This window comes from Ochlerotatus camptorhynchus, unplaced genomic scaffold (genome assembly GCF_037179485.1).
Source record: "Ochlerotatus camptorhynchus isolate MF236.1 unplaced genomic scaffold, CSIRO-AGI_Acam_v1.1 ptg000150l, whole genome shotgun sequence".
NCBI classification, from domain to species: domain Eukaryota; kingdom Metazoa; phylum Arthropoda; class Insecta; order Diptera; family Culicidae; genus Ochlerotatus; species Ochlerotatus camptorhynchus.
In genome coordinates this window covers 1,645,272-1,654,949 of record NW_027040640.1, presented here as the reverse complement: position 1 = coordinate 1,654,949, position 9,678 = coordinate 1,645,272, and positions in this window count along the sequence as shown.

Here is a 9,678-nt window from a genome sequence, read left to right as displayed (position 1 = left end):
GTGGCAATTCTGCCCCGGGATCTGATAGAATCAAGTTCAACTTGCTGAAAAACCTCCCAGACGTCGCTAAGAGGCGCATGTTGAACTTGTACAATCAGTTTTTGGAGCTCAATATTGTTCCCGACGATTGGAGACGAGTGAGGGTGATAGCCATTAAAAAGCCTGATAAACCCGCGTCGGATCACAATTCGTATCGGCCCATCGCGATGCTGTCGTGTATTCGGAAATTGATGGAGAAAATAATCCTTTTTCGCCTCGACAAATGGGTTGAGACGAACCACCTTCTTTCAGATACTCAATTTGGTTTCCGTAGGGGTAAGGGAACGAACGACTGTCTCGCGTTGCTTTCCTCGGAAATTCAGTTAGCTTTTGCTAAGAAAGAGCAAATGGCTTCTGTGTTCTTGGATATCAAGGGGGCTTTTGATTCAGTATCCGTTGAAGTTCTTTCAGAGAAACTCGACGCTTGTGGATTGTCTCCATTAATGAATAATTTTTTGTACAATTTGCTGTTAGAAAAACATATGAGCTTTTCTCATGGAAACAGCTTTTCGATTTAGCTACATGGGTCTCCCCCAAGGCTCATGTTTAAGCCCCCTTTTGTACAATTTCTACGTTAGAGAAATTGACAATTGTCTTAGTGACAATTGCACGTTGAGACAACTTGCAGATGATGGCGTAGTGTCTATCACAGGGCCAAAAGAGGTTGACCTGCAAGGACCCTTACAGGATACCTTGGACAATTTGTCTACTTGGGCTATTCAGCTAGGTATCGAATTCTCCACGGAGAAAACTGAGTTGGTCGTTTTTTCTAGGAAGCATAGCCCAGCACAACCGAAGCTTCAACTTTTAGGTAAACCGATCACTCATTCCATGTCTTTTAAATATCTCGGAGTCTGGTTCGATTCCAAATGCACCTGGAGATCCCACATTGAGTATCTGAGACGAAAATGCCAACTAAGGATCAATTTCCTTCGATCAATTACCGGAACGTGGTGGGGAGCCCATCCACAAGATCTTCTGACGTTGTACCGGACAACGATTTTATCGGTTCTAGAATATGGTAGTTTTTGTTTCCAGTCGGCAGCTAAAACGCACATCATCAAGCTGGAACGGATCCAGTATTGTTGTCTTCGTATCGCGTTAGGATGCATGCACTCGACTCATACTATGAGTCTCGAAGTGCTGGCGGGCATGTTGCCACTATCCGTCCGTTTTTCAGAGTTATCTCTTAGGCTCCTCACCCGTTGCGAAGTAATGAACCCACTGGTGATCGAAAATTTTGAGAAGCTTCTGGAGCTAAATCCTCAAACATGTTTTATGACTTTGTACTACCTATATTTAACACAGGATGTCAGCCCTTCAAGAAATATTCCCAATCGTGTAATCTTCTCCGATTTCGGCAATTCAGTGAATTTTGATTTATCTATGACGCAGGAAATCCGCGGAATTCCAGAGCATCATCGTCCTATGATTGCTCCGTCATTATACGCTGCGAAGTTTGGCCATGTTGATTCTGCAAGAACGTTTTTCACAGATGGATCTCTAATAGAGGAGTCCGCTGGTTTTGGTGTATTTAATGAATTTCATAGCGCCTCTCGAAAACTTGAAGCTCCTTGTTCTGTGTATGTGGCTGAACTGGCAGCAATTCACTACACTTTGGAAACTATTGCTTCACTTCTTCCAGACCACTACTTTATTTTTACGGATAGTCTCAGTTCTGTCGAGGCTATCCGTTCCATAAGGCCGGTAAAGCACTTCTCGTATTTTCTCTTGAAAATACGAGAACTGCTTAGTACTTTATCCGTGCGCTCTTTCATCATCACCTTCGCGTGGGTCCCTTCGCATTGCTCAATTTTGGGCAATGAGAAGGCGGATTCACTTGCGAAGGTGGGTGCTATGGAAGGCGACATTTATGATCGACAGATCGCCTATAGTGAATTTTTCTCTATTTATCGTCAGCAGTCGCTCGTTAGCTGGCAACATCAATGGAGTGAAGGGAGCTTGGGACGATGGCTACATTCAATTATCCCTAAGGTGTCGAAGTTTGCATGGTTCAAAGGGTTGAACTTGGGTCGAGACTTCATACGCGTGATGTCTCGTCTCATGTCCAATCACTATTGTCTAAACGCTCACTTGTTCCGTGTGGGGTTGGGAGACAGCAATCTCTGTGAATGTGGACAAGGCTACCAGGACGCTGATCACATCCTTTGGTCTTGTGCGGAGTATCGTGGAGTCAGATCACATTTTTATGATTCCCTTCGGGCTCGAGGTAGACAACCTAATGTTCCAGTTCGGGATATTTTGGCTAGACGCGATCTGGAGTTTATGAAACTCATATATGTTTGCTTTAAGGATATTAACCTTAGATTGTAAGTTTGATTAACCTTGTGCTTAGTTTGTATTTTGTACGTGTGGGTTTTTTTTTTCAATGTTTGTTTTCAAGATGAATAGAAATAATTTCATGCTTTAGGATTAATTAAATAGTTGTATCGTAAACCACATTTCAAACCTCCTTCTTCCCTTTTCCCATCCAAAAAAATGTAAATCTCCACTAACCTCGAGACAACCGCGAGTACTCGGTCTAGTTCCTTTAACTTTAAATTTAAGACAGTAATAATGTATAACGCAAAGGATAACTCGGCTCTGTAAAGTTTATTCGATTGAGCCTGTACAAATAAAGTAATTATAAAAAAAAACTAAGTGCTGGTAGCGCCAAGTGGCAATTTTCAGCAGATAATGTATCGATACTAGCGCTAAATTGGTCGAAAGTGATAAATTTATAGAGGAAATCAGGAGATGCTAGCGCTACGTAACGGCAACGTTTCCACTTAACTTTACACAAGTTTCTGACCGAACTTGGACGTCTGGTCTTTGTGAGATAGCTTAATACAATTAAATAGAAATGCCAAAATCTTACCGAGTAGTTTAGCTGTTCTGATTTCGGTACAGTTTGTTGAGGTCGGGTATAGTTTCTCAGTATGGATGCCCATTTTGAAATAACTCATATTAGCACAGAGTAACAGTTTTATTGCTAGGGAACTTTCTTTTGGGATCGTCTTTTCTTCATACTATTCTCATTATTCATACTATATTAATCATGATCAGTCTTAGAAAATGTTATATGTTTAAGCCCCGTTCTAGATTTGTTTGTTATTCATATCTTATGCATTGCAGCTCGCGAGAGGTTACCAAATATGGGTTCTTTTTCTCGTCCACAATAGTTGGGGGGGGGGGGGCGATCTGAGAGCTGAATAGAGGCAAATAAAATAGGGAACACAACACCATGACCCAAACGACTAATCAACGCATGCGGTTCACACTTAACTTGTTCTATTTCTTTCTTCCCCTCATGTATCAATATTACCTACCTGAGAAAATATGGGAACACGGCCAGATTTTCAATAGGAAGAAGGAAAAAAGCGAGAAAACGTAAGAGAGTAAGCAGTCAGAAAGGATTAGGCCATTTGGAAACAGCCTATTTATACTGGATGGAACTGGTAAGTAGGATAAGAATTGTAAAAGGTGTGTGCTTGCATGATTTACCTATTTTAGAATTACCTATAAGCCTCATTTCCTTCAATTACTACTCCATTGCAGCACACACCTAATAATGATCACTAACATTCATATAGTTTCAGCATTATCGACATTTATAATCTAAAGGTGAGTTGTAAAGTATAATTACCATGCATAGATATAAGTTAATGTACCAGAACCTGGACGGACACGAGCCTACCCAGGGGAGGACCCGGATACGACCACCCATGTGTGTCTAGAGTATTGCACGAGCTGACGAGTGCAACGGGAAGGACAGTAGGTGTATAGACTAGGGGGTTAGTCCCTAGATAAGCCAACTTAGCGGTTGGCACAGCCTATACACTGAACAATTACAATTACAATTACAATTAATCTTTTTGCAGATGATACTGTGTTATTCATTGCAGCTGATGCCGTTTTACACTTGAATGAAGATTTGCGTTCTCTAAGTAGATGGTTGAAGTATAAGCAGTTAAAATTGAATACAAGTAAAACTAAATTTATGGTAATTTCACGGAATCGAGTAAATGAGAACGTCTCTGTTGTAATTGATTATGAGACTATTGATCGCGTTCGGGAGATACGGTTATTTTGGTGTGATTATTGATGACAAACTTAAATTCAACTCTCACATTGACAATGTCATAAAGAAAATTGCCAAGAAGTATGTAATTCTATATTGACTGAAAAACTATTTAACTATTGGCAGTAAAATACAGCTATACAAATCAATCATCTCCCTCATCTAGACTTTTGCCCTTCCATTTTATTTCTGGCCAATGAAATACAAATATCGAGATTAAAGCGCTTGCAGAATAAAATAATGCGTTTGATTTTGAGATGTAATATATTCATTCTTCAAATTTGATGCTAGACGCCTTACAATGGTTGTCGGTGAAGCAAAGTATTGTATATTTGACTATGGTGTTCATTTTTAAAGTAGCTAACGGTTTGCTGCCTCGATATTTGTGTGATCGAATGGAAAGAGGAAGTGACTTTCATAGATATAATACTAGAAACGCGGTTGAAATAAGAACACCACATTTCTTGACGTGTGCTTCACAAAATTCATTATATTATAAAGGAATAAATATTTTCAATTCGATGCCAAGACATATCAAACGTTCAGCAACACTTACAGAATTTAAAAGACACTGCTTTTCACACGTTAAAACTGTCTTTTGAACAGTTATCCAGTGATTTTTTTTATGAATTGACAAATTATGTATCTTGACGAAGTTATCTCTAACGGATTATTTTATATGGATAGCTGTCATAACGACTTTTTAATAATTATTGTAGCACTGCAAAAACTATTTCTGTTCGCCACGAGGGTGATGATGGATTTTTAATATATGATTTTATAGTAGATTAATTTAAAAAAAAAGTAGTCTACAAAGGTTTGAGCCTCGCGCGCGTATTACGGATATAGAGGACTTAATTTAACATTTGATAAAAAAAATAATGCAATTTTGAAACTTATTTGGAAGATACCTTGAGTTAGTAGTAAGTTTTTCTGGCAAATGTTGGGGGTTCGTGAGCATTCCTGACATTGCTGAAAATTATGATAGCATCAGATTGCGGGGTTGCTAGTGCAATAGGATGCTTTGTTGATTGTTCATTAACTCTTGATTGCTTGTAATACTTATGAATATTTTAGGTGGACAAAAAGGCGAACTAAGAGGTGGACGCCTGAGCTTTTCCACATTTATATCGCTGTGAAGCAACTGTAAACTCTAGAGGGAATTTATATCTGTAACTGAAACCAGTTCGATTTTGTTTGCTAACCTGGTTAAAATGTCATATTTAATTATCTTAAAGATAAATCGTCCAGCTCAAACCTTTGCAGGGGTAAGATCAGCCGCTCCGTCTGTCACTTCGTTTGTGAATAGTTCCTCTAATTCAAATAATGCTGCAGCTCACACAAAACAAACTACAGATGTCATATTCATCATCCTCTATTGGCGTTGACGGCACCGACGAAAAATTTGCTCTTATAGACAGTTTCTTATGGGAATTTTCGTTGGAGTGAAAGGATAGTACAATGTCCGCCATGTTAGGGGCCTCCCTTAGCTCAGTCGGTAAAGGCGCAGCTACAAAGCAAGACCATGCTGGAGGTGGCTAGGGTCAATTCCCGGTCCGGTTCAGGTTGGAAAATTTCTCGACTTCCCTGGGCATAGAGTATGATTGGACTTTGCCACACAATTAAACCAATGCAAAAATGGTACAGGCATCGAAAGCTCTCAATTAATAACTGTGGAAGTGCATCTAGAACACTAAGTTGAGAGCACTCAATAAGCTTATATGCGATATGCAATAAACTTGAAATGCGAAGAAGAAGAAGAAGAAGAAGAAGAAGAAGAAGAAGAAGGAGAAGAAGAAGAAGGTCCGCCATGTTTCACGCACAGTCTGACGTTTGCTTATGGATTTTCTCATAGGAGTAAAGAGGTACATAGCTGCCGTCAACGCCAATAGTCCTTTTTCTTTCCTTTATTTAACGTCCGTCTCTGTTCCACAATCTAGTGCCAATCACCGACGGACATCGATTGCCATCCATTGACGGCAATCGAATGTGCAGGAAGGCAGCTTCTACACCTGCGTAGGATATCGCACCCATTCAACACACATGGGCCGGGACCAACGGCTTTACTTCCCTTCCGAAGGAAGACGTGACCAGAGATTTTTATGCCTCAGAAAAATCCCACCGACCTCGGCTGGGATTGAACCCAGACCCACCGGGGTGTTAGAAAGCAGTCACGCTTACCACTACACCACCGGCGCTGGCTTACGTCAAAAGTCGGTCTCCAACAATATTCCCCACCGGTTCCAACACGAAAGACTAGGTTTCTGGTCTGCCTTAAGGGCATTATAAAACCCTAAAACACAGGTCTTTTATTATCCTATGAACACAAAACACCAAAATTTCGCACACCCGCCACTTCCCGCGTCATCCTCAATCCGATTTCAAAACAAAACATTCAAGGTGTAATACCGTAAAACCGGGTTGCCGGAATGAGTGTTTTACAATAAAACCCTCTAGTTTTTTTTTTTTTCTTTGGTTTGTTTTTTCCGTCGATCTTGTTTTCCGTGCTGAGCACCAATGCTACCGACGTGCCACGAAGGCAGCTCCCACACCTGGACCCTACCTATCGACCCATCAACTCATGAACCGGGGACCAACGGCTTTACTTCCCATCCGAAGGAAGGCGTGATCAGAGATGTTATGCCTCAGAACATCCCGGCGGGGCCGGCTGGGATTGAACCTAGGCCTGCTGGGGTGAGAGGTAATCACGCTTACCACTACACCACCGGCGCCGTTAAAACCCTCTAGTTAAAGTGTGGACGACTGTCACCACAAAACTGAAAAAAGCTGTTCCAATCGAGCAAAGCGGTGCAGCGATTGGAACCACTTTTGACAGACCTCCATACTTTTACAGTAGGGCTTTATTTTACAAACAATGGGCCGTATGAATAAAAAGAGTAAGTAACGAGAAATATAAAGTAAACGCTTTTATTCATACGATCTAATTGCAGCTTGCTCTATGACCGGCACAATGGCACACTGACAAAAAAGATGACCCAAGATTGGTGCGCGGAGTGACCTACTCCTTGATTTGAATAGTAATAACTATTTTAGAGACATTCCAGCACCGTACTTCTTTTAGCAAAGTTCTTAGGCACTTTCTGGACTGGTTAATTGCATTTGTGGTCTCTACACGGATAGAAATCTCCTTATACCTTTTGACAAATTTCTATTGCTGATTGTTCATAAAATGTATAAGTCAACTAATAACCAGACGCCTTGCAAAAAGTTAATGAAGATCATGCGTCAAATGAAATGTAAAAGCGGTCACACATACCTTTTATGCATTCTTATAGGACCTAGGTGGTTTGTTTTATTTAATGTATAAGGCTGATGTTTTGGCAAAACTGTATAAGTGAAACGCATGAATAAAATAATTGATTTTCGTTTCGTGTAGGGATAAAAATGCAGTAGGTTTTCCATACTAATGTCCGAACAAATTTCAAACGCTATGCGGAAAGCCGGCTTACAACCAATCGTCCCAAAATTTTGCACAGCTGTTTGGGAACCAAAATGAATCCAAAAAAAAGTCCACTAAACAGATGGGAATTTTCACAACTTATCAACCTAAAAAAAAACCGTTCCCATTCCATTTTGAGAATCGTTCACTTGTTAGCTTTATTCTTTATCTTATATATATATTTATATTACTTTTAATGAATCACAATTAACGACCTTATCTCTGTATCTCTTCTTCTGTGTTTTACTTCTTTCTCGTTTTAATTTTAAAGTTAGATTCCATCATTACCACCTCTAGCAGTGGGTCGGGGTGTCCGAATTGTCTCAAGTGCATCTGTGTTCGTTTTGCATTCTATGGATGTCTCTCTATTGTTGTTACGATTGTTAATCAGATTTCTTTTTGTATTTGTTTTAGGATAACTTCCATCGCTCGTCGCCAAAGCACAATCACGCGAAAATCATTGGCCAATCGGTGCAATGTTCCGTGTGATGCTGGACGACGGAGTTTGGTTGTATGGTATCAATTGAAATTTTACCTCGTTTGCTGTCACCATTTGTTTATACACACACACTGATTCACGGAATAATTCATACACATTTTTCTTCCATTGTTTTTATTTTTTGTGTTTGCTTCTTAACCTTTTTTTTCTTTTGTTTTTTTTTCGGTTTAAAGTTTCTTTATATTCTTTAACACTATGTATTGTCCTTTAGGATATTTTCAATTTATTTTAATATTGTATAATTGCTACGTCCCTTTCACTTTCGTTTTTTTTTTTAATTGTGTTTGCGCCTCTTTGATTCTTTTTTATTCAGTGTAAATTAGTGCCACAACAGATAAATCAAGGGTCAATCGATAAAGAAAACAGAGTGAAACTAGTGTTTTTTTTTTTGGTATTGTTCGGGATGCAAAAGTCAAATCGCACTACACTCATTTCCTATTGGGTACATGTTTGACCCGGTGTATAACAACTACCGATTTACCGTAACGCTACCAAGTTTCAGTCCCTGTGAGATGGCTGGCTGCTGCTAACTGACGTGTGACGCCACGTGATATTTTGACATTTTTTGTTTGTTTCTGGGTGTCACAACTTACGATTCTACTACCATTACGGCCTACTTTGCTTCGAGTGTGCTCTGCGATCGTGTGCAAAATGTTTACCAAGCGGCAACGGATGGTCTATAGTCAAAAAGGAAACCGGAGCCTACTGCGGGGGCGTGGGGTGGGGTTTGAATGTGATTATTCAATATTAAAATAATCTTGAATCCGTCAGCATGGAGTAGCTCGATTTTGACGATCTTCTTCTCTTTCTCTCTCTCACATGAATTATAATATAATAAAGTTTACTGGTAATATGTATAACTTCGATTGGTTCGTATCTTTTGGTTTGTTTTTAATGTTTTTTTTCAAATCGCTTTTGTCTTTACTAATTTAGTTTGAGGGGAGAATCAAATGTGTGCTGCTTTTTTTGGTTTGTTTACTGCCTTAACCGCTATTACAACTAATGTTATAGAGACTCTTTCTCTCTCTTTTTTGTTTGCGTACGATTTTGGTTTTTTATGTGTCTGTGTGTGTATGTGTGTGTGTATTTTTCAATGTTTTCCTTTCGTGTTTGCAAGTGATTTCAGTGTTTTTTTTTTTATTATAAATTTGACTCTTTTCACTTTTGTTAGCTTGAAATTGAATACAACATCTATATAACTTTGTTTTGTTTTAAATTTTCTGTTAGCTTGCACGGGGTTTTTTTTATCATGTGTGAGATGGGCTGTGTGTAATGTTTATGGATGTAAGTTTTCAAAACACAATATTCAGCTTAGAACATGGCCTTTTATGCTTTACTGTCCACATATTCTAACGGCACCGTTGACCTTTTTGTGAATTTCAGATGTCTTAGTAGTGTGATGCTTAAAACCGTGCGAGTTATTTTTGTTTTCTTCAAAATTTCAAGAATGAGATTGATAAAACAGATAGCGTTAGGCTTTTTTTTTTCTAATTTCATTTAACAACTTCCAGACAGTGATGGGGACAGTTAGTATAAAGAGAGAGTTAGAGGGATAAGGAAAAACATTTTTGAAGCGCGAAGGTTTTGGGATTTGGATCT